Raw genomic sequence first — 23,925 nt, 5'->3', positions numbered from 1 at the left:
CGCGTTTGTGTCAGGTTACCGCTGCTGAATCCCATTTGCAGGAGGCCGCAGGCGCTGTGCCCATGAACGCGCGCTGCCGCACGTGCGTGCGAATGCCAATTTGCACGCATCAATCATGCATCAAATTATGTGAATATCCATATTAACAGGCCAATGAGATTATAAGTTAATCACTCTCCCCGCGGAGGCTCGATCCGCTATGGGATGGGGCGGGTGGGGGGGGGGGGTGTACTCGCTCACTCCTGCATCCCGGTGCCCTCTCGCACACACACACACACACACACTCTCACACACCGCGAGCCCACCTTTCATCTCCCGCAACAGAAATTCATACACGCGCAGTCCGTAGGTAAGAACGCGCAAAAAAAAATCTCCGGGTAGCCATCATGCCCTTGCAAAGAACGAAAAAATTAATTTTCATATCAAAGGCCGGACAAAATAAAACATTTATCACGCGCCGAATCCGTCTTTTTGTATTTATGCGTTCTTGACTTTTTTATGGCTCGCGCTTCGTCCGTCCGACTCGCGCTTCTTTCCTTTCAAGTTCCGACTCATCAGAGAAGCCTGGAAACTCAGCGGCGATAAACTGCGGAGCAAAGCCCAATCCGGACCTGATTAATATCGGCGTTTTTCTGAGAGAGGGGATTAATCAAAGCTCCAATTTACGGGCCCCCGCTCCCACCCCACACTCAGCGGCAGTCAGGCCACTGTGGATAAACGCTCTGATCTGTAAATTAACCAATTCTGTCCTCTTCCAAAAATATTCCTCTCACTTTACACCCCGTTTTTTAAATTATATATTTTTACGCAGACACGCTGAGAAACGCATACATACACACACACACGTGCACACAGATGCACAAACACAAACGTGCACGTGCATGCAGATGCACACGCGTACACACACACACACACACACACATGCAGCAAATGCACACACACACGCAAACGCAAACACGCGCAAACGCACACACATGCAAACACACACACACACACACAAACATACACACACACACAAACGCACACACACACGCAAACATATACACACAAACACACACACACAGGGAAGGAGAGCTGCTACTGCTACTTGATCACAGATCTCTGGCAGGGAAGAGAGAAAAGGAGCAGGATTCTGACTTCTTTCATTCCGAGCCTCTGGCAGCCAGACACCCAAACAGAGGCCCCGCCTCGTTCCGCAGCCCTTGAATGGCGAGAGATTCTTGTTTCAATGATCCCTGCACCGGCCAATCAGGAAGCCTTAGCCTCTGGCTGCCGGGGCTCAGCGAATAGCCAGTGTCCCTCTCCTCCACATGACTAAATTTGCTCCTGTCCATCAACTGGGTCATATATAGTTCATTTCAAGAGAGACAGACACGGCTGCAAGGAAATGTGGAGCGGTTCAATGCCTTGTGCTGCTCGGCCGTTTCCCTCTCTCTCTCTCTCTCTCTCTCTCTCTCTCTCCCCCTTCCTCTCTCTCCCCTCTCTCTCTCTGTCTCTCTCGCTCCCCCCTCTCTCTCTCTCTCGCTCGCTCGCTCTCTCTCTTTGACCCACTGATATTTGCGAACATAACAAATGGCCAAGTTCCGCGCGGAGGGGCCAGGGAGCTCCGCGCAGGGAGGCAGAGGATCAGAGAGGTGAACGGAGAGAGAGAGAGAGAGAGAGAGGGAGGGAAGGAGCCGCGGAGGGGGAGAGAGGGCGAGACGGCTCCCATTCTTCTCATATCTCGCTCCAACTTTTGTGCGCGCGCGACCCGGGGAAGTTACTCTTCCACCCAGTGAGCCACATCGGCAGCAGCGGCAACTTTTTTCCTCTCCTTTTTTATTTTTTGGTTTCGTGCTTTTTTTTTTTTCCTCCCTCCCCCCCTCCGGTCTGATTTTTCTGACAGATCGCCCCTCGCACGAAACGCGGCCGGCGTGACGCGTGGACAAGTTCTCGGGAGTTATTTCTCGCTCTCCGTCAGGGGTAAGCAATGCTTTTCTTTCTGACCTCTCCTCCTCCTTTCCCAGAGTACATGCATTTTCCATCCTCCTCCTCAACCCGGTCCCGTTTTTTAGCTGTCTGTGCTGGAAAGTTCCGGCTGCATGGCTGCCTCTTTGTTCCCTGCCTTGCTGGTTTCTTTTTTTTTTCTTTTTTTTCCTCGGTATTGGTGAATTTATGTCCCGCCTGCTTTGTGTTTATTTATGTGGATATTTGTGCGGTTTTCGATGGTACATTTCGAACTGGAAAAGTTTGCTTAGTCATCGCAGCCCTGGACAGGGTGTGTTGCTGTTACCACCGCATCTAAAATGTCACAAGAAAGATTATGAAACTCTCGGACTCGCGTTGAATACTGCTGTTGCAAATGCACTTGCTCCTTTTAAAGTGAAAGAGCGTCGACCGCAAAGTGTTCAGGCAGCGAGTCAGTAGTGAGAACGTGTCTCTCTCTCTCTCTCTCTCTCTTCCCCCCTCTCTCTCTCTCTCTCTCTCTCTCGCTCTCCCCGCGCGTTGGGGGGAACGCCGGCTCTGCCTGCATTGCTCGTAGACAGGGAGGAACTCAGCCAGACAGGGGACAAAAGCGGGAGTCTCATCCAGACAGCCCAGGTCAGTGATTAGGCCAGCTCTGGATAAGACAGGGCAGCCAGCTGCTGAGCAGAGGGAGAGAGGGAGGGAGGGAGGGAGGGAGGGAGGGCGCGGAGCGGTGCGGGGGGGTCGGGACAGAGGAGGGGGGTGAGGGGATGGGGTGAGGGGAGGTTATGTGCGAGTCCGTGACTGGCTTCTCAAAAGGCAGCACTTTTTTTTTTTTTTTCCTTCTTTTCCCTCCGTCTTCTTTTCTCTTTCTTCTCGTATCAGCGATTCTCCTCGCGTCGGAATGTACGGGCAACGGAGTGGGTGGGACGCGTCAAGTGACACCCCAAAAAAAAATAGAAACAAAACAGTCTGCGGCGCGATTGCGGCGCTCAAAAGTGACAGAGAGAGGCGGAGAGAAATGAGGCTGGAAAAGAAAGAGAAGCGGAGCTCTTCTCCTGCATTTCTGCGGGTGAGGGGGTGGCGGACGGTATGCGATGAGTGACAGGAAATGCTTCCAGCCTGTGTGCGTGTGTGTGTGTGTGTATGCGCTTGTGTGTTTCTGCACAGTTGTGCATTTGCGTATGCGTGTGCGTGTGCATGTGTGTCTGTGTGTGTTGGTGCGTTTGCGCGCTTGTGTGTTTTTGCAGTTGTGCATTTGCGTGTGCATGTGTGTCTGTGTGTGTCGGTGCATTTGCGTGCTTCTGCACAGTTGTGCATTTGTGTGTGTGTGTGTGCGCGCGCAAATGTGTGTGCACTTGTGTGTTTATGCGTATTTGTGCATTTGCGCGTGTGCGACCTGCTTTAGTCTAAAGACTTTAATCTAAACTGTTACCCATGAACACGCGGAGCGAACACTGTTCAGGCGTAGCGGTACACGAGGCGCAGGGGCTGCAGTGGGACTGGCCCACAGGCAGAGCTGTGCAAGCGAGCCGCAGCCAGCCCCTGCTGCCACTGTCACCCAATGTCATCCTTTCACCGGCCAGCTCCATGACACGCTCCGGGCAAGGGCGGCTGGGTGCAGTGACACAAGAGCTTCTCTGTGAAAAGGGCTGAACGTACGCGAGGCGCCGCGCGTGCGTTTCCTTCCCCGAGCGCAGACCACGGGCACTCAATGACCTCAGAGCACTGCAGCCTCACAGTAAGAAATGGAAAAATACCATTTTATTCCTCCCGTAACAGTCCTAATGAACATTTTAAATAGGCTATAAAAAAGGAAACATTTGAAAAAAAAGACTATAAAAAATTGCTATGGGTTGATTCAAATATGCTGGAAGCGATTCAGATGAAGTAGATAGATTTGAAATAACGCAGCGGAGGACCCGTTTCTCTCACCCGCTGTTGCATGTTCGCGCGGCAAAGAATCGCCTGTTGTTGTTTGTGAAGAAGGTGACTGTGATAACGGTGGTTAGGGGTAGGGCCTGTGGTAACCAGGGTGAGGGGTACAGCCTGTGGTAATGGGGGTGAGGGTGAGGGGTAGTGTCTGTGGTAACAGGGGTGAGGGGTACAGCCTGTGGTAACAGGGGTGAGGGGTACAGCCTGTGGTAACAGGGTGAGGGGTACAGCCTGTGGTAACAGGGGTGAGGGGTACAGGCTGTGGTAACAGGGGTGAGAGGTAGTGTCTGTGGTAACAGGGGTGAGGGGTAGCGCCTGTGGTAACGGGGATGAGGGGTAGTGTCTGTGGTAACGGGGGTGAGGGGTAGTCCTGTGGTAAGGGGTGAGGGGTCAGTCTGTGGTAACAGGGGTGAGGGGTAGTGTCTGTGGTAACAGGGGTGAGGGTGAGGGGTAGTGTCTGTGGTAACAGGGGTGAGGGGTAGTGTCTGTGGTAAAGGGGGTGAGGGGTAGTGTCTGTGGTAACAGGGGTGAGGGGTAGTGTCTGTGGTAACAGGGGTGAGGGTAGGCTGTGGTAAAGGGGGGGTGAGGGGTAGTGTCCTGTGGTAAAGGGGGTGAGGGGTAAGGCTGTGGTAAAGGGGTGAGGGGTAGTGTCTGTGGTAAAGGGGTGAGGGGTAGTGTCTGTGGTAACAGGGGTGAGGGTAGTGTCTGTGGTAACAGGGGTGAGGGTGAGGGGTAGTGTCTGTGGTAACAGGGGTGAGGGTGAGGGGTAGTGTCTGTGGTAACAGGGGTGAGGGTAGTGTCTGTGGTAAAGGGTGAGGGGTAGTGTCTGTGGTAACAGGGGTGGGTGAGGGGTAGTGTCTGTGGTAAAGGGGGTGAGGGGTAGTGTCTGTGGTAACAGGGGTGAGGGGTAGTGTCTGTGGTAACAGGGGTGAGGGTGAGGGGTAGTGTCTGTGGTAACAGGGGTGAGGGGTAACACGTCCCGCGCGCCTGAATTGCGTTCGGGCCTTAAAGCCCGGGGCCTCCGCGGTCGCTGCCCCTACCTGGATTTGAATAGAAACCAGACAGCAATTCACTGCACTCAGTCACCACTCCTGCGCCGGACAATGGAGATGTGTTAGCACACAGTCACAAGCCTGCTAACACAAAGCTCAGAGGCACCGCGTCGGGGGGGTCGAGGGGGGTGGGGGGCCTGGAATTAGAAAAGGAGGGCTCCGGGGGCAAGGGGTGTGGGGGTGTGGGGTGTGGGAGGGGGTTCGCAACGGACAGGAAATTACCGCCTTTGATGAACCACTTGCGGATTTGCGCTCGCAAAACAAGGCAGAGAGAGAGAGCCGCGCGCCGCGTCGCCTCCAGGGCCCGCGGGCAGCCGTAAAGCGGGCCGGCAGAGACGCGGCCGAGGGGCCCCGTCTGCCGCTTCCTTTACCCACCATGCACTTGTCAAAAAAACTCAGGTGCCGCGCAAACAAACACTCAAAAGGATTTGGCGCCCTTTGTTTCCCCCTCTCTCTCTCTCTCTCTCAGCCTCTCCCCTCTCTTACGCTCACAGTCACCGTTTCCTCTTGAACGCTTTGTCTCTTCATCCAAAAACGAAACCAAAAAACGGAAAACAATGCGCTCCCTGGCAAATTTGAGCGAGGCTGCCGTTTTTAGGTTTTTCAGTATTTTACAAAGGATGTCCCGGAAAAACATACGACATCTATAATCCTGGACAATCTCCCCAGTTCAAGTCCATCACTAAATTAGATTTCTCCGGGAAAATAAAAACGTAGAGTTTTTTTTCCCCAAGGACAGAAAAAAAACCATAGTAGCGGGTGCTGAAATATTCACAGAAAAAGAGAAGATATGCGTTTATGCAGCAAGGATTCCAGCCCATTTGGGAACCCCACAAAGACAAAGCACACACACAGTGGGTTAAAACCTTCCTATGACTACTGCTGTCACTATCTCTGCACAAATTTAAGACACATAAAATACAATAACTTCCATTTAAAAAATACAATTTTTAAAACACATTTGTTACAGGATTACCACGAATATAAAATATTTGGAATGCAGCATAAAACCAAATTAGCTTCGGTTAACTTTTTTGTTTGGGTTATTCAGGAAAAGGACAGCGGATTGTCATTGTTTCCCCGCGCAGGGCTGGGGAAATTAGCTTCACACAAACATGGGCTTGGCTTTTATGTGCGCTGCCCAGAACACAGGCCAGGGGGAACGACCGCACTGACCCCTCATTACTGACCTGAGAAACAGGTAGGGGAGGGAGGGAGGGGGGGGAAGGGAGAGACATAACAAATCCACCCACCCCGTGTAAAAAAAAAAAGAGGCCAGATATGTGGTGCAGGACGCTGCTTTTTTTCCTCCCTTTTAACGTGTTTGGGCTCGCTGGCTCTGGGTCGCTGATTGATGAATGCAGGTGTTCCGTTGTCAAAGCGCTGGTCAAAGGGAGCATGCTGGCGCTGCTCGGGGCTGGGAGGACGCCGGTCCTTCACTAGATGTGCCTGCGAGGCGGATTTTCAAAGGGGCACAGACGCCTTGAACTCCCTGCGATAATGTGTAAAGAGTCGAGATTTCCACGCTTGTGAGTGTGTGTGAGCTCGTCTCCTTTGTTTGGATGTTTGTCCGTTTGGTCCTTTTACCAGAGAAGCGTGTCTCAACACTCGGGCCGGTGCTCCGTGGTCGGTCTCACGCTGAAACGCCGGGCACACTAAGTCCCAGACTGTCTCTGCGGTCGATGAGATGGCAAGATGTGATTAGGAGGAGTTGCAGAATGTTTTTTTTTGGGGGGGGTGCACCGCCTAGGGGCACGGCAGGTTGAGCGAGCCAGCGAGAGAGAGGGAGAGAGAGAGGGAGAGAGGGGGAGAGAGAGAGAGAGAGAGAGACGCATGCCAGGTCATCACCAGTCTTCCAGAGAAAACCCCACTCCCGAATCTCACTCTGAGTGACTCAAAGCATTCCAGAGCTCATACGCCAGCGCCCGGCTGGGCCAGGGACTCTGGTGATTAATACTGTACGCACGCCTGCCAAAAGTTCCGTAAGAACGCGGCGGGGGAAAAAAATACAACCCGGGAATTTTTTTTTTGTTTTTCTTTTTAAAGGGAGGCTAAGAGGCTAAGCGCTCAGTTTGCAGTTCGCTTCTCCCAATTTCAGGATGTGAAAAAAATGCGGAAACACGGGCTTAATTTAGATCCGAGACGAGAACAAAGACGGATGGGCGTTCGGTTTCAGTATCCCTGCAAGGATTTCTGCGGCATTAAATATTCATTTGCCATTGATTCGCCGTCATTATTTTATTCATTTGAAGAAGAAAAAAAAAATGGGAACAACAGCCCCGAAAGCAGGTCGAAAGACAGTCACAAATACCGGCTGATATTTATAGACAAAGACAGATGAACGGGTGTTGCACTTTTTTTCTTTTATCGTGTCGACAGAATTATTCAGAGAGAAAAGCTCCAGTCCCCCAACAGTGTACTTCACATGGGAAACAGAAGCCTCGCCTGTCAGGAGAAATTAGAGGTTTTAATAACAGAATTTTTACCTCATTTGCATATGTATCGCAGATTCATATTTGCGGTTCTTCTATTGTGCAAGATGATATATATACAATTAAAGTCTCACGTGAAAAGTATTTTTAGAAATGACTGTTTTTGGCTTTTGTTTTGCGCGGCGCTCTTTGTTTCCCGTTCAATTTTCCCGTCGAACAGAAGGAAAACAAAAGGCATTCCGCGGAATCTTTCGTAATTTAGGAATTTTCGGAAATATTTCAGCGAGGGTTCGCGTCATTCGCACAGCGTCCCGCCGTCCACGTCGGAAAGGAAGAGCGGCCGTTCGGCGAGCTTTTCATTTCTGCTCACTGAATATCAGGGTCGATTAAGAGCTGCGTCTGGAAGCCATTCTCCATGCATTAGGGCGGATTAGACGGCCACATCGAATATCGGAACGCTGGGCCGGGCCGTCAGCCTCGCTGACCCACATTCCGCCGATGTGCCTGTCACTTCCTTTCACGTTAACAATCAGCTGAGAGCGCTTCTGGCCTCCGAGCCCGCGCTCGCCGTGCGCGCGGCCTCCCCGCCCCCTCCGCGTCGCTCGCCCGCCCGCCCGCTCGCTCGCTCGCCCCCTGAAACACGCGCGGGGGACTAGCGTTTCCGTTTAAACCTGTGAGTGGATTTTAATGCTACTGGCTAAAAGTTTTAAAGCTAAATGCGTAATAAAGAATGCACTGCATTGTTTGTGAAAGAAAGGGTGCACCATGCAAAGCAATTTTTAAAAAGTGCATTATGTATACGTAAGCATTTTATACATATATAATGCACCCACACGCGTGCACAGTGCACTCCTTAAGTATTTGGACGGTGACTCAATTTTTTTTGTTTTGGCTCTGTGTTCCAGCACAATGGATATGAAATGCAACAGTGAATACGAGGTTAAAGTGCAGACTGTCAACTTTACTCTGAGAGTAATAACACCCACATCAGGTGATCAATGTAAGGATTACAGCCTCTTTTATACATCGTCCCCTCCATTTTAGGGCACCAAATGTAACTGGACAGTTGGCTGCTCAGCTGTTTCTTGGCCTGCTGCGTGTTGTTGCACCATTAACTCATGTACGAGACAGCAAACAAAAGGTCTAGAGTAGATTCTATGTTTGGCATTTTCATTTGGAGTCTGTTTCTGATGTCGCAACATAAAAACAGTGTCCATGCCAGCAAAGCATGTGTCAAAATTAACTGTTTGGTGCACTGTTAAAAAGCAAGAATGCACCGGTGAGCTCAGAAATAGCAAACAACCTGGTAGTGTAGACCACAGAAGACCACTGACCAAAGAATACTTTAATTTGTGAAGAAAAAACCCTTTCCATCTTTAAAACGGATAAAGAACAGGATGTAGGCATAGATGTGTCAAAGGCTTAAAAGCATAACCGCAGATGGTTCATCACATGATGTAAAACTGCTGCTGGTACTATAAGCCTCTGCCTCTGAATGGCAGGTTAAAGTTAGATTTTTTAAAAATAAGAACTGTAGTTCTGGAACAAAGATGATATGACTATTAACCTGTCCTAAAGTGATATAAAGAAGAACGTGTAGAGAAAGAAAGGAACTGCATACAACCCAAAGCACACCACCTCAGCTGTGAAACATGGTGGTGGAGGTGGTGTTATGGCTGGGGCACGTATGGCTGCCACTGGAACTGCTTACTCGTCTTTATTGACGTGACTAATGATGACAGCAGCAGAATGACTTCTGCTCAGATTCAACCAAATGCCTCAAACTCATTGGATGGCACTTCACCTTGCTGCAAGACAATGACCCGAAACATACTGCTTAAGCAACCAAGGGCCAAGAAGGCGAATGTTCTTCACTGGCCAAGTCAATCAGGCAAACTGAATCCAATTGAACACGCGTTTCACTTGCTGAAGACCAAATTGAAGGCAAAAAGCCCCCGAGACAAACAGGAACTGAAGACAGCTGCAGTACAGGCCTGGCAGAGCACCACCAGGGAAGATACCCAGCATCTAGTGATGTCTATGGACACCAGACTCCAGGCATCAAATGCAACCAAGTGCTAAATAGGACAAATTTATTCACTTTAATTTCTCTAATTACTTTTGGTTCCCTAAAATGGGGGGGGGGGGGCTTAATATAAATTGGGCTGCAATTCCAACAAGGACCACTCCATATGGACTTAAACACCGTCAAATTGCTGACAGTCTGCACTTTAATCTTGTTTCATTGTTTTATTTCAGATTCAATGTGCTGGAGTACAGAGCCAAAACACTGCGTCACTGCCCAATCGCTACCAGGCTGCACAGCAAACACAAACATATGTAGACACGCCACAGAACAGCGGTAGTGCATTCATACTCGTTTTAACAACTCAAAGGCGCTTCAGCGTTCGCTCGCGACGCGTCTTTCACCGCGCGGGAGATCAAAGCGGCTCAGCGGTCAGGGCAGGCGGCCGGCCCTCGGTGGCACGAGCGCCGATCAGAGAGACGACGGCGAATGAGAAAGCCGCGTGACGACGCCGTGCCGCGGCACCGTGCGGCCTTCTGATCCAGAGCCCGGAAGCAGCACATCGGAAAGGGGCCCCGGGGCCCGGGACGGGTACGCAGAACAGGGCGCGGCAGTACATACGTCCCGTACCGGGGCCGCGGTGTCGCGTTGCGGTTTTTTTTGCGGTGCGGGGAGCGGCGGGACTCTTGCCAAAGACACGGGCCGGGGGGCAGGAACAGGGGAGCGGCCGACTCCCGTCACAGCGGAGAAAGATAACGCCGCGCGGCCGATAACAGCCGCACAAAGAAAGCCGGGACAGAACGTTCGCTGGCAGGCGTGTGCGCGCGCGCAACGGGGGGGAGGGGGGGGAGAGAAATATCACACAATCAAAGTCCCAGATTTGATATGCGCCGTTAATTACGTACAGCTTCTTCCCTCGCTAATAAACAAGAGCCTGAAATTTAACAGCAATCCCAAGAAGAATAAGTCATTCATGAGCCCCTGACCCAGTTCAACAGGAAAAAAAACAACAAAAAAAACAAGGCGGTTCTCCAGATTCCACAGGAACCCGACGGAGGACGCTCAGGCCCCCGCGTTAATGCCGAAAATATGTTGGGGCGACGCTTAACGAAGGAGAAACGCGACGGTTTTAAGCCAGAAAGTCATTAGGTGAGGAAAGGCAGGCTCGCCAGTGTTAGCGGGCCCCGGTGCCAGCCCGGGGGGATCGGGCTCTCCTCCGCCAAGCCGCAGTTAACTGGCAGCCGCCGAATGAGAAAGCAGCTCGGCTGACTGGCGAGGCTCGGCGGGACGGAGGCTTCTCCGACCGCCGCCGATCGGCAGGCGGTAAAGAGCGAGTTTTAGCGCCGGTGTCCCGCGGCAAAGGGACCGGCGGGGTCGTCCGGGAAACAACGCGCCGGTACCGGAGCCGTCGCCGTCGCCGTGCGCCCCGAAACGCCGCGGCGCAAAGGATTTCCAGAAATTAAAGGGACGGAATAATCCTCTCTTCGAAAGCGACCGGATCGACGGGGGGAAGAAAGGGAGCGAGGAAGAGGGAGAGATGGGAAGAGGGGTAGAAAAAAAAAAACTGGTTAAAGAAATGAAATTAAAAGCAGTGCCAACCAAGACTCCTCCTATGCGATCCTCTGCCTGTCAGATTAGTTATTTTAATCCCGAAAGGTTTAAAGACTCTTAAAGATTTGAAAAAGAAGCATGAATTCATCAGATTCTCCCCCCCCCCCCAAAGTTCGTAGAGAAAGAACCTGGGCACAAAGGGTTAAGTTCGGAGCAGAACTCTGACCTCTCCTTATCAGCTTCAGCCACAGAGCACAGATTCACCTTTGCCAGCAGTTAAATAAAAGCTACTGGTGGGGAGGGAATGGGAAGGCTGGGGGGGGGGGGGGTATTGAACTAGAAACGTTATGTAAATGTAATACGCCAGAATGGAAAAGTGTCACCAGCTTAGAGCTGGAAATCAAACAAAGCCCTAAGTACGCAGCGCCCGGTGCTAAGCAGACGTCAGTGCTGGGGGGAAGCTGCCGGTGGAGGTCGTGCATTCCCGTAGTGAAGCCCCCGCACACAGGTGTGTGGGGAAACACGGGGCTGGTGCGCTACTGAGAAAGTTGGAGAATTTTCCGGTACTTCAGGGGGGTAAAATGCCACGTGCCTTCTCTGGGGGCCGCGCTGAACCGACAGGCACGCCCGCCTCCCCCGCGGCGTTGTTTGCGGATAGCAAAGAGCGCCCCGTCGCGGTGTGAGCTGTCACCGATCCGGCAGAACCGAGCGAGGGGGCTGGCGGTCAGACAAAGCCAACGCCGTGGCCCGGCCTATGACAGCTCAGAGGAGGCCGCCTCACGTTTTTTTTTTTTACTTTTTTACCCCACTCCCCCCTCCACTTTTCTGCCCGCAGCCCGTTTAGCGCGTGCAAGGCCGGACTCCTTCCGGGTCAGCGGCCATCGCAGCCATTTACAGCGAAGCGGAGGAGAGGAGGCTCCGGGGACTAGCCTCCCCCTCCCACTCGCTAGCTTCGCGGCCCCCTGGTCCGCCCCGATCGGGGGGGGGGAAGCCGGCGCAGTGGCTGAAACAGCCCCGAGTGGGGAGCCTGTCCTGGGTAACGTAAACACGAGCAGGCAGCGCTGCTCTCTCCCGTACAAAAGGTCATCTCAACTGCAGGCCGATGGCATGCGCTACCAACCCTCTGCCTCATACAGATAACAGAAACATGGGGGGATATGAGGGCCTACAGGGGGGGCACTGGAAATGTTCGTTTCCCACTCCAGCACCCTGATTTAAAAAAAACCTTTAATTTTCCGTTCGGTCTCCCCTTGTGTCGGACGCCCCCAGCGACCCCTCCCGGCAGGAGGTCCCCAGCTCCGGCCCCGCCGAGCGGCGTGCTCATTAAGATTATTATAATCGCGACACTCCGGAGGACGGCGGGCGCTAATCCGCGGGGCCAGAATGAAACGCGGCGGCGGCGCGAGCGTCTACTCCACAGATTAAACGGGCGGATTAAGGAAATCGCAAAACAGGAGTCGGGTAACCTTTTGTTCGATTTCCCGCAAAAAAAAGAAAAAAAAAAAAACATCCCTGGTGCAGACTGTTCCGTTAGCCCGCCGCTGAAACTGCGCGACGGTTACAGGCGGCTCCTAGCGCACGCTACATCACATCGGCATCGACACACTGGCGCTAGTATCTTCGTTAAAAAAATCACAATCTCTGTTGGTCACATGATGTCAGTTCCATTTTTTGATTGGCGGACATAATGCTGGTGTGCCACCATTTCAAAATAAAACAAACCTGGGGGAAAAAAAATGACAGGAAAGAAATATTTAGTTTTGGTCAATTACCCTTTTAATATTTGAAAATGTCCACAAATTATAGAGGAACCTGACACATCTAATATCTTTGTGAAACCGAATTCATAAATGGCTTCATTAAATATGGATTGATTCCGTACGGCGGTGCTCCTGCCTCTTGATGTTTGGTCGTAAAATTGTTCAGACGCAAACAGGGTTGTGAGTTTTTAATGATGCGCAAGCAGAAGTGGAATTCTGCACATTAGACAAATTGACACATTAGTCAAGGAAAACAAATCTGTCAAAGCGCAAACTAAAAATGGCGAATTAAAGCGCGTGGATCAGGGAGTCTGAGATAAATATTTGCACCGTATGTACAACTTTATTTGAAATAATCAGCTTAGAATACCGTTTAAAAACCCCAAGACGCTCACCACCCTGACCGAATGATCCCGCGGGCGCGCTCCCACCCCCCCTCCCCCTTTCCTAAACGCTGATAAGACTTAAGAGGCGGGTCACCCCCACATGAAGCAGGGCTTTAAGCATCCTTAAGGATTTGGCTCCGGAGGCTCTAACAATGGCGGGGCTTTGAAGGAAATTGAGGCCGGCCAATAAAGCTGACCTCCGCAAAGCGGCTCAGGGTTAGCGGGAGAGTCGCGTCCGACATCAGAGGAAGAAACGGCGGGGGACAGGCGGAGGGCGCCGCCAGCGAGAGGGGGGGGGCGCTCCTTCACGCGGCGCCGACGCCGCGGAGGGCGCGAGGGCGCGTTCGGGGGTCTCGTGCGCTCCTAACGCAAAGCGACCGTCAGGGGACCCGCCGCGCTTCGCGCTCAGAGAAGGGTAACCGAGCGACCCGGGGCTCGTCTTCCTCGCAGCACGGTGTGTCAGGGAGTCTTCCATCCGGAGGGGACTGGAGGGGTCGCGAAAGGGTGGAGAGACCCGGAGAGAGCGTGACAGGGCGCTCGCCGGAAGAGCGGAGCGCGGGCGATAGCGGCGCCCTGAGCGGGCCGCCGGGCACAGCGCCGCGTGGTGAGGGCGCGTCAGACAGTAAGGCGTGGCAAAGGGGCCGAGGGAAAGGCAGACTATCCGAACCAGTGAACCTGTCGTGCCCCAAACTCCCCCCCCTCCTCCCCTTCACAAACACCAAGAAGCTTCTCTCCCACCTCCTGGCCCCTGCCAGCTAAGCCCCACCCCCCCCCCAATAGGCAGCAGCCAGGACTGAGCGAATCGGTGGGGTTTAACTTTTTGAAATGCGACACCCCGGACCTCGGCAGGGTCTCGCAGAGTTGCGCTCGGACTGATGGGGTGCAGACCTGGCAGCACTGGGGCCTGGGAGAGATCAGCCAAGCGACTGCCATTACTCCCCGCCCACCTGTCAATCACCCCGCGGGACGGAGCATGGACACCAGTCCGCTCGCCTCCTTCCCTTTCATCATTAACCCTCAGTAAGCTCTCCTTTGTTCCCCCTCTGCAGGATTGCATCACCACATTTTACTCCTTTCACACAGAGAGATGGAGAGAGGGAGAGAGGGGGAGGGGGAGAGAGGAAAGGAGAGAGGGAGAAAGAGAGATACCAAGGTAGGGAGGGAGGGAAAATGAGGGAAAGAGAGGGGGAGGGAGAGAAAGAGAGACCAATGATTTCTGCAGATTTCAGAACAAATAAAGGCTTTCCACTTCCCTCCCTTTCTGATTCCCGCCCGGCCCTTTCCCTCCATCCATCCTCTCTTCTTTACGATCCGCTCAGAATCCGCACACAGCCTTTCCCACAGCGGGGGCGCTGGGAGGTTTGGGGTAAGAGAGCTTTTCCGCACCCACTGCTTTATCCTCTCCGTGTCCATCGCGGCCCGCAGAGGTGGACCCGCGGGCGGCCGTCACGGCAACCGCTCCGAAACGCCGCGGAGCACCGGCCGGATCGGGCCAGCGGGGCGCGTTAGGCTTTCCGCCAAACAGAGAAGCGCGCCAGAAGACTCGCGAGGGAAGCGCACGGGGGGTTTTCCCACACCCCTGGCCACAGGTGGATCAGCACGCCCAGCTGCGCTTCCAACACAAAGAACTCCATATCTGGAGCTGGCAGCGTCGGGCTTTTTTGTCACCGTGCCCCGGTGAATCATGGGACGGCGAGGACCGGAGATTCGCCAAAGGAAGCCGCGGGGCGGAACATCTGCTGGCGGGAATCTCGCCGCGGGTATTTTAGAGCTTACTGGCATCTGGACAATTTTGGAAAGTGTCGAGTTAGCCAGTACCCGCCCAAAACGCGGTCGCTCCCTGTCGGTGCACTTTCGACAGGAACGACAGGAGGCGGGAGAGATTTTTAACGGGAGCGTTCTTTTGTTCTCTCCACATCTCTCCCAGCTAAGATTGTGATTTATTTTTAAACGTTCGAAGCACAACACAAAAGCAGCCTGCTGCACAGACAGGCAGATTTAAAAAGCCAATTCATCCTCACTTCGTTCATTTGTTCACGCTGAATGCAGAATATTTTTTAAGTGTTTCTTTTAATCTTTTTTTCTTTTTTTTACTTATTCCTTTTACTTAACCATGACGTTGCTAGAGGTCAGAGGGGGGGGGAAAAAGAACACTTTGTGCTAGCTCATGAGCTTCCTGCAGTTGTCTGCCATCAGGAATTTGCTGACGACGCGAGGTTTGATTTATGTCACTTTCAGTTACACAGCCAGACTGGTCTCAGCAGCAGCGGCGGCGGCGGCAGAGGCCTCCATTCCGGCTCAGGCCTTTCATCAAACCTCCATTTCGGCTCAGGCTTTTCAAACCGCTACAGCTACGGCCTTCATTCGCTGCAAAGCGCTGTGAACCGTACAGCTGGGGGGGGACAATCGAGCGGTGGTTTGAGCGTGTGAATACGGGAGCCGCAGCCCTGCTGCTGTCAGCGGCCCTCTCGCCATTTCCGCCGGAGCCCTGGGCGCGAGGCTCGGCGCGCGAGCCACCCGGCCGCGACCTCAAATTAGATTTGAAACCGTAATAAACGCGAATGATGCCGTGCCAAACTTCGGCGCGGCGGGGTGCGGGGCGGGGGGGTTGGGGGAGGGGCCACAGGGGAGAAATCAAAGAATGAAAATCTTGTTAGCAGGAGGCAGAGAGCCAAAGCTGGCCTCCCTCTGCCAGGAAGGAGGAGCGGGCCTGCCAAACTCGGGGCTTTTGCGTGGAGGCCAACATCAACTCCATCCAGGCTGGAAGTTTAAAAAGAGAAAGACAGCTGCTCATGCCAGGACTATCGTACTTACTCCCGTTTTATGGGATACCACTATGATATTATAGATGGGACAACCAGCAGGACATATTTTAATGCCAAGCGCTCAGCCATCACAGAGAGACAGTCGGGCACCTCAGTATAATGTTCCTATGAAAATCAATCATGGAGTACCCAGACAGTGTGCATGGAACACGCTCTCTGTACTGGAGTCTGGCTGCTCTTATAGAACAACATTGAGGGCGTCTGAAAGGATCCCTCAAACGTCCTAGCAGAGCCCACCACCACCTACAGTGATGTGATCGGCCTGTAAATGCGTATGACATCATTCAGTCTGTGGTCTGCGGTGAAGGCGGGGTGGGGGCACTGGGGGGAATGCGCAGTTGGGAGGAGGGGGGGGGGGAAGGGGGGGCGTACGGATAAGGGGGCGTACTACGGATACGGGTTTTGTCTGCAGAGCCAATCGATCGTCTGCCATAGCATGGGCAGCTCCATTGATCCGTGCGATTTATGCGCCCGGCGCAGGAAACTACAGGCCTCTGAAAGCCTGGAGCACTGCGTCAGTCAGCACAGCACTATATCACTGCTGCACGAGTCACATCACATCACAGCCAGCGCTCTCTCCCTCTCTCTCTCTCTCTCCCTCTCTCTCTCTCTCCCTCCTCTCTCTCTCTCCCTCTCTCTCTCCCTCTCTCCTCTCTCTCTCTCTCTCTCTCCCTCTCTCCCTCTCTCCCTCTCCTCTCCCTCCCTCTTCCCTCTCTCTCTCTCTCTCTCTCTCTCCTCTCTCCTCTCTCTCCTCTCTCCTCTCTCTCTCTCCCTCTCTCTCTCTCTCTCTCTCTCTCTCTCTCTCTCCCTCTCTCCCTCTCTCTCTCTTCTCTCTCTCTCTCTCCCCTTCTCTCTCCTCCCCTCTCGTCCCATAGCCTTCCCTTAAACCATCACCATTAGTGAGCAGGTAATGCAGGTCCAAGCTTTTATGAACCTTTTAAAAAAAAATTATACAGCTCAGAGCCAATCAAATCTCGTCTGGCCTGAAGGCTATGGGGAGCTGGCAGGGCGGTGCGTAAACAGTGAACGTTTTGGGTCGGTTTCTCTGGGGCCGTGCCCTGTCCTGGCCCCGTAGCCGCCGACCGCGAGAGCGTGGCGTTCCTCGCGGCGCCGGAGGTTCTGTCAACACAGCTGAGGCGGATTTCTGCGCCCGCCAACGCTGGCGCGCCCGCGGCAGCCGAACTTCCACGCGCCCGCGATCGCTCCAGCCTCCCCGCTAGCTTTTTAATCAGCGCGGCGCGGACGCACGGCTAGCTCGCGATCGTTGGTTTTCCCGTTTATTGCCGAAAGAACTGCACGGCTCACTAATGCCACAGAGAGGGGGGAGAGATTCACACAGCTTCGCGCACTTTTGTGTGGATTTCGCTGCGCCGAACTGGGAAACAAAAAAACAAACAATAAAGAAACATTACATTTTATGGCGCCGTTTACCCCGTCTGTAATACCAGCGCTCCACGCAGAAACCCAAACGCGCTCATAAATTCGTGAAGAGCAGAAAAAGAGGGAGAGTGCATTAAAATCCCTCTTGCAGGTGGTGCTTTTAGGCAGCGCTGCCAAATGGGACAGTGCTTTAATAATAAATTATGTACGATTTTACAGCCCACAAAAGCATCTGCAGGAAGGAGACGCGCGCTTCACAGGCCTGGGTTCAGCCCAGGGTAAAAGGGGACGGAACTGAGCTTAAAAAACCCTCATGACACACAAGGCTAATTAAAGTTCTGTGTCCGTGCCCATGCCGAAATCTGCTTCTGCGGAAATCTGGCACAAAATGGAGTTTAACACTGGAAACTTCTGGAAACATTGAGGTTCCCTCGTAAGGTGCTGAGCAGAGCTCTAATTAGGGAATTAGGGAGCTGGCCTTCAGACAGGCAGGTCACAGGTTCACAGGAGCGGGGAATTGGTGGTAGACCCTTGAGCTAAGTACTTGCCCAGAACTGCTTGTGTAAATATCCACCGGTACAAAAGGGTACTGTACAGTCAGCATACTGTGAGGTAACAGCTAAGAACATTAATAAACATGAAGCGAGCTTGCTGATTGGACCTGCTGATCTCACACTCTCCTCCTCCTCTCTCTCCTGGTTTCCCTACAGCTGGCTCCTGGGACGGGCTCCGGACATAAGCAGCCACTCACGGTGAGGAAAACTGCTCTGGGCACAGCAAGCCAAGACTCTCATCAGGCAAGAGGAATGTCTTCACAACCACAGAGGAAGCTAATGATGGTATTCACTACAGTGGCAAGGATTGGAGCTTAGACAACCACCATGCACTGATAATCCTGGCTTGATGGCTTCTTACACAATCAGGCCTGAACTGTACCTGCATATATACGACACAGCACTCGTCCAGTGAGCATTGAGGGGGGATGTGGCTAAAAAAGTGAGGGTCAACTGACAGCATAGTCTGTCTACAGATATGGTGGGTTTGCAATCAGCCCCCCAGGTATTGGAGGTTTGCAGGCCAAAGCTGGGCTGAGAACCCAGGGCCAGTACTTCTGCGGTTAAAGGTGTGCCTTGCCACAGCTGTAAGAACTACACCGGCAGCAGCAGAGCCAAAATGGCGTCTGCAGCACCGAGCACAGCATGCGTTCCGGCGCATTGCAGCCAGGGTGCTGCACCACGGCAAAGTCCGAGCTCTCCCCGGTGACTTCAGCGAACATTCAACGCTGTCGGTGAGTTTGCGCTTCTGACCGAAACCATCGACCGTTGACTGTACCCTGAGGGTGACCGTTTCACAACCGCGTTGCTAGCGAGGAACCTCAATACGGGCAAAAATAAACTCATGAACGCGTGCAGGCTCACCACTGCGAACACATACTGCGCCTCAATCGGAGCACGTTCCCTCACAGCTGTGAGCTTCAAATCGTAACCAGAGGAAGGGAGGGAGAGCTGCCAGTCAGAGAGAGGGCTCCCATTTCAGTTGCCTCTTCACAAACCATAATGGCTGCAATAAACATTCATTGCTGTCGGTGGGTTTTACATGAAATCAACTCACTGATCAATGAATGCAAACTGCGGTGCAAACTCCTCGAGGCCCGTGACGGAAGCATCCATCGCCCGCGGCGACGGCGGACGGCCAGCCCGCCGCCTGCAGTGAACCGAGTCCCGAAGCGAACCCCGTCGAGTTTTACAACTTTAACTTTCTGAATCGTGTGAACCACCCAACTGGAACACGGTCGCGAGCGTTTAACCAAACAACGCACTTCCGTCCTTTTTTACCACCATATTTATCGGGGAACAGCCCGACTTTCAGTAGACCTCAAATAAAAAGAAATGAAAAATGAAACGATCAGCATGTTCCCATAGTTTTAAAAAAGCCACCTCTCTTTTTTTAATTGAAAGGCATACAGTCATGTGGAAACACGCTAACTGTAATTGGCCAGTTAAGTTTTGTAACCATGCTGGGAAATTTTTAACACACTGACATTTTCCAGTCATTCCAGACCAAAAGCGCATTTAAACATTTTTATTTTTTTTTATTCCTTTTTCCACTTATACAGTGGAAAGTGTGCGACGGCCCAGTGAACACCAGGCCACATTTAGTCCCAGTCACTGTCTGCCAAAAAAAGGTTTGTTTTGGGAACATAAGGCTGAAAGTAGCCTACGTGTAGGGTTTGTTGTTCGAAAGAGGAACTGTCAAGGTTTCATTTCCACTTGCTTGTCAACATGATTGTTTGATTGCTGAGAAGACAAACCCAGAACACTGAGGATTTGAAAGACCTTTCCTTCAACGCACCGGCAGACGGTGAACTTATAAGGTGAAAGTCTCTGCCAATGGCGCAGAGCTAGCTAGCTAGCTAGCTCCCCCCGCGCGGAGCTCCGCGCCGCACAGCTGAGATCTGTCTGACAGCTGCGCTGGGAGGAAAAAAAAAAAAACCGGTCGCAACCCCGCACTTCAGAGAGCCAATAAAACCCGAGTGTTCCCGCTGCCAGCACGGAAAAACGATCCAAACAACGGTAAGAGCGCACATCTGCTGCAGTGCGCTCCGTTTCAGCAAACGCGCGGAAAAGCCTTCACATGAGCGTGTCTCAAGTTGCCTTTTTTCCCTCTTTTTTTTCTTTTTTGGGGGGGGGGGAGAATGGGTCAAGGACGCTGGAGTTTGTGCTTCTGTTCACAGTCTCAGAAGTGTTCAGTTCACCAGCTTGGTGTCTTTATGGGCCACTGCCACCCTGACTCCTTCTAGACCAGGGACAGGGCAGTAAACTGTTAATATAGAGTTGTAGGGCACATTACAGAAATATCTGGAAATCGCTGGAACAATATTGTATTTTGCAACACAAAAAAAAGAAGAAAAAAAACACTTTCAAAAACACGACACAGAACTACGTCGATGAAAAAGCATTATCGCAGCAGTGCCACCACACAGCACGCCCTAAAATGAGCGTGATTAACAAAGAAGGAAGAAAAGAATCAATAAGCATTAATCTTACTGTAAGAAAATGCCACGCAAAAAAGAACTGCGTTTATAAGCACCGTACACGGGGGGGGGGGGGGGGGGCAATAAAGCTCCAGGTGATAAATGTCCTTCCAGAGTTCAGTACAGCCCATGCCTGTGGGAGACTGCCAGCACACCAGGCTATGCGTGATTCCACCTTATCAGAGCGCATTCATTCCTCACACCCAGCGATGACATTACAAACACTACCATAGGCGTATTTCATCACAGCCATTTTGCTGCACGTGAAAACCTTTTTTTAAAGCCCGTCAGGCTGGTCCGTGTTTTCAGTTCTTTTATTTACTTTGTATTATGTGTCTAGAGATATCAACCCACATTCTTTTATCCATTCAGTAGTGTGTTCACATATTTTATGCACAAATTTATTTTCCTTGTTATTGTAAGCTTCTAGAATGAAATGATCGCTTTCATAATGTAATTGGCTCAATAAAGTTGCCCTCAAATATGGTCATTATTTGACTCCTGTGATTTGTCAATGCTGACAAATTTTACGGCTACAAATGAAATATTCTCCTAGCCATTCTGTGATCACACTACACACAGTGAAACTGACTGTAGACCTATTACAGGATTCTTTGAATTTATTAAATTTTATCTTATCAGTTTGTTGCATACCGTAAGCTATACAAAGCTATGAAGGCACAATTTTTCAAAGGAATTTCAGTAGATTCTAGTTGATTATAGCTCATCTTACCATAGATATCTGGATCATGATTTATAACAGAGCTTCTGCATTCTGCGCAAAGAAAACAGGAATGTAACATTCAGACCGAGCGCGACAGAGTGGTCATATAGCACTCGTTACACTTTCTCCCCAAATTTCGATTGTTTTAAGGTTTGTGCGCGCTGCGGGACCGCGGTTCTGTCACAAGAAGCCATTGTGGTGGGAAAGAGGGCCTTATTCACGGCCGCTGGCCGAGGCTACACGCCTGTGACATACATTAGCGAGCCACAATGGCGCGCTTGTTTATCGCGCTCGCGCTCCGCGCTGTCATTAAACACAGTGAAGTTATTGAGAATGACACGCGGAACACTGTGACCCACTTTCGGATGACCCGTCAGCCCTCTGCAGGCATGACCCCGAGTCTCTCTCTCTCTCTCTCTCTTTCCCCCCCTCTCTCTCACTATCTCTCTCGCTCACAAGCGCAAACACACACACACACACACACACGGGTCAAGGTGCATTAAGCGCAAAGCAGGAAGAAAATGTGGGCGGATCATAAATAATAAAAGCAAAACTGGCAGACCGTATAAAAAATAAATCAGACGCGCGGTGGGTTCGGAGCAGAAGTCGGCGGCTCCCCCCGGTCCCTTCCCAGCAGCGGGAACACGCGAGCGCGGCGTACCCCCCCCCCCCCCGCACGGTCCCGCCGGCCCGAAACGCAAAACTCCCAACCTGCTTTTAAATCGGCAGCGTCGCCTGTAATTATCCGGAACTTACCATGTCGTGCTCAAACCTGAGGCAGATTATGCTAAAAAAAAAAAAAAATGCGGCCATCTCGAGGGTGGACAGAGAGCTTAATGCAAACAGCCTGACTGCTGCATCATGGGACACACATTCTGGAACATTCCCAGGGACAGTCACGGAATGAGGGGCTCTGGGTAAGGTTCGCGACACCCGAAGGCCTTCTCTCCCGTCAAACGCCTCTCCCAGGGGCCTGTGTGTTCCATCGTTTTTTTGCTTTTTGGTTTTTTTTTTCTCCAGCCAAATCCCATAACTTCATTGGTCCAATCAGTTAATCAACCATTTACGCTTGCGCATTTCAAACAATATCCAGGTGCAAAATATTCCATCAGTATAGTGCACTAGTATAACCCTCATCTTCCATATGCATTTTACTATTCTATAAAAAATAAAATATAGCAAAAAATTGAGTACTGCACATAAATGAACCTTCGAGAGTTTCACACCAAGCCTCATGTTGTCACTCTGCAGCAGCAAAGCAATTGGGCTTAACCAAGAGGCTAAAGGAATGATTTCCAGACAGGATTTAGACATGGAATTCAACTTGAAACCTGAACTGTTTCAGTAATAAAATATATGGTGTTTAAAAGGTAAATATGTCATGTTTACTACTATACAAGCCCCCTTTGAGAAGACAGCCGATAAAAATTTAAAAACAGCTATAAAAATTAAGGTGCATGTGATGTTACTCAAAAGACAGAGACATAACACTCAGAGTGATGTCATTCTACAATTTATGAACAAAGGGCAATGGCACAGACAAATGTGCGATGTGTGTGAAAAGAGAGGACTAGCTGGATAAATGTATCCCTGAAAGAAGTAAGGAAAATTCTGCAGTCCTTAAATAGCTTTAGTAGGAAAAAAACTGGCAAATTTTATGCAGTTATGTGAGGACAAAACAAAAGCCAGACCTGGGAAACCGCCAAGTCCTTTCTTTAGTTCACTGAGGCCAAAGTCCCCATGTGGAATGTTTGCACAGAAATCTCTGTAGCTGCTGCCCCCGTGTGGACACTAAGCAACATTACCAGAGATTGGGACCTGCCATTGTAATTTTGACCACTAGACAGACAAACTCCAGTTTTCCCAGAGGCAGAAAATGCACCGCTGTGCTGGCTACCAAAAACTGAGCAAGGCCTTGTAAGTATTACATTAATTTTATGTGTACAAACATATTTCGACAACCATAAATGTATTTAATCAAAACAAAATTAATGAAACAGGTTCAAAACAATAATTTGTTTGAATGACGGCTCATAATTCCACATACATGTTGGTTAATGTAACGGAATTTGCTTGTCTCCCAGTAAATGTATAAATTCTAAATAGTCAACGCTATATTCATGAAATTTTATTTCCTAAAATACGCATAAAGAATTCATTAAAAGTCTGTGTTAGTCACCAGGCTCACTGAAGGGACAAAAACATATAAAATTTTCACAGCTGGTTCTTTTTTACGTAAGGCTAGCCGCACTGAGTCAGAGGTTATATAAAACCGAAGACGTGATTTGAGAAAACAAGGCGTCAGCAGTCGGCGATGAAGTCACGTAGCCCGGTGAGGCTAACGCGAGCGAGCGCGTGCGTGCGCGACTGGGTCCTACAGTGCGAGTCTGTCATCGGGCGCGGCGGTCTCTACCCGCGCGTCACACTTACGCTACGCCACCCGCCCGGCTCGGCCGTGACAGTGGCACGCAAGTGAGCCCTCAGTCTGAGTTTTCCAAAAAAAAAAGGCACCCCATAATTAAGCGTTAACGCAGAGGCCGCTTCAGGGGTCTGGCAGGACGACCCCGCCCCTGCCCCGCGCACGGCGGGATCAGCCCCGGCCCCGCTGTTTTGGGCTGCCCCATCGCCGCGGCGACACGTTTTCCCAGCGCCCCGCCATTCCCCCGCGCGCCCCGAGGCGGACCCCTCCGATTGAGGCAGTCTCACGGGGTCAGCGGTGCACGGCGAATCGGCTGGCGGAGCGCAGGAGCGCGCCGTCCCCCCGCCCCCCCCCCACGCACGCTGACTGCTCCCTTTTCACCCTTAATCCCATTGGTCACGCCGGCAGGCCGCAGCTGCGGGGATTGGCTGACGGGGCCCGTGTAGCCATGGAAACT

At 51.7% G+C, this 23,925-nt stretch overlaps 1 protein-coding gene and 1 long non-coding RNA gene across 3 annotated transcripts in view; one reads left to right on the top strand and one right to left on the bottom strand.

Moving 5' to 3' along the window:
- nr6a1a (nuclear receptor subfamily 6, group A, member 1a) overlaps nt 1–23,925 on the bottom strand; it is a 124,303-nt gene that overhangs the window by 68,785 nt on the left and 31,593 nt on the right. The gene's annotated exons all lie outside the window — the stretch shown is intronic.
- On the top strand, nt 1,310–20,818 carry LOC135265074 (uncharacterized). Its single transcript, XR_010332842.1, has 2 exons — nt 1,310–1,962; nt 18,002–20,818. It is a non-coding gene; the product is annotated as an uncharacterized LOC135265074 (long non-coding RNA).

The sequence above is a fragment of the Anguilla rostrata genome, chromosome 10, assembly GCF_018555375.3.
Source record: "Anguilla rostrata isolate EN2019 chromosome 10, ASM1855537v3, whole genome shotgun sequence".
Lineage (NCBI taxonomy): Eukaryota > Metazoa > Chordata > Actinopteri > Anguilliformes > Anguillidae > Anguilla > Anguilla rostrata.
The sequence above is the reverse complement of the archived record's forward strand: the minus strand, read 5'-3'. Positions and strand labels throughout refer to the sequence as shown.